Below are 1,497 nucleotides of genomic sequence, written 5' to 3'. Positions count from 1 at the left end.
GTGTTGGTTATATTAGGAGTGCTGAAATACAGATTTTACATGTCGTGTAGGTATAATGACTGCGAGATCGTTGTAATAATTACGTTTGCAATAATAATACAATTAATGCAGGTTTTACATATTTATTGCGATTAATGACCACTAAAACTCTTAATGCTATTGTACTATTCCAAATACCACGTTACCCTAAATCATGTGTAGTGTTGTCTACGTTCTGTGTCCTTCATGCATCGTCCGTGAAACATCATTTATTAATATCCACTTACATTTGTTCCTGATTGTCATACCACCATCGAGACGTAAGTGTTTGATGTTCCACCGCTGGTAGGTGACAGTGAAGAAGTATGAGTTCGGCTGAGGGCCACGCGGTATAATTTGGACAGCGAGCGTTACACTTCTGACGCTCAGTTAGTGTGTCCTGTCTGCGAGATCCGGGCAGGGGGTACAAATAACAGCACAATCAGTACCAACTGAAGAAGACTGCTGGATCAGTAGTGCGTATACTGTGCGTAAAATGAAATCAGCAACTCGTCACTACACATGAAAGCAAACAACTGATCAATTACCTTCAAGAATCCTGATGAACATCTGTGACCCGTCTTTATAACATTGTCGAGAAACAAAAGAATTCAAAATATGTGACAGATATTCCTTCATGTTGGTGCCGGTGTTTATCTTAGTCACATACTCCTCTGATATGCTGAAATAATTGTGGAGCAGCGTAGGGTATATGACACTTCCCACGGTCCAGGCTTATCTTGGTTAACTGCCTGTCTGGTTCGTCTATACGATCCTGTTTCTATAAATTCGACATACTATGTACGCGCTGTAGTGTCAGCACCTAGGTTCACAGCTTGTCATTTGTCTGTATCTTATGGATTCGTAGTGATATTTCTTTACGGGGTTCGCATATGAAGGGCGTTTTTCAGTAGTGGTAGAAGTCCACTTTTGTTCATTCTGATACAGACTCCTAAAGTTAAATGAGCACTGAGAAATCTGCAGTTGAGATACCAGAAATATCTAATATTCAAGTATATATATTTGAATATTTCTGGTATCTAAACTGCAGATGTTTCAGCGCCCATTTAACTTTAGGACTCTGTGTCTCAGAATGAACTAAAATGGACTTGTACCACTATTGAAATAAGCCCTTCATATGTAGTATGAAGTACAGAAGGATATGGTTAAGAGTTCATTGTTAGCCACAGGGGCACTCTGTTTGCTGACCGAGGTGTACCTTACGTGAAGGTCCATTAGGTACTGGCCATATCACACAAAAGCAATGCACCATGCCTGCACTGGGGTGTGCATGGTGAATTTTCAGCTCTACTGGGATGTTGTGAAAAAAGAGTAAATTCTAGAGCTGTTAACACTGGTTACCCACTCCCGCTGCCACGCATTCACTTGTCACTGCTCCTGTTGCCTCTTGTCCCTTAAATTATGATCCGTAATTTCCATTACTTTGTCTACTTCTCCTCTCTACAGGCAGAGTATCTA

Source organism: Schistocerca cancellata, chromosome 7, assembly GCF_023864275.1.
Source record: "Schistocerca cancellata isolate TAMUIC-IGC-003103 chromosome 7, iqSchCanc2.1, whole genome shotgun sequence".
NCBI lineage: Eukaryota > Metazoa > Arthropoda > Insecta > Orthoptera > Acrididae > Schistocerca > Schistocerca cancellata.
Note: the sequence above shows the minus strand (reverse complement) of the source record.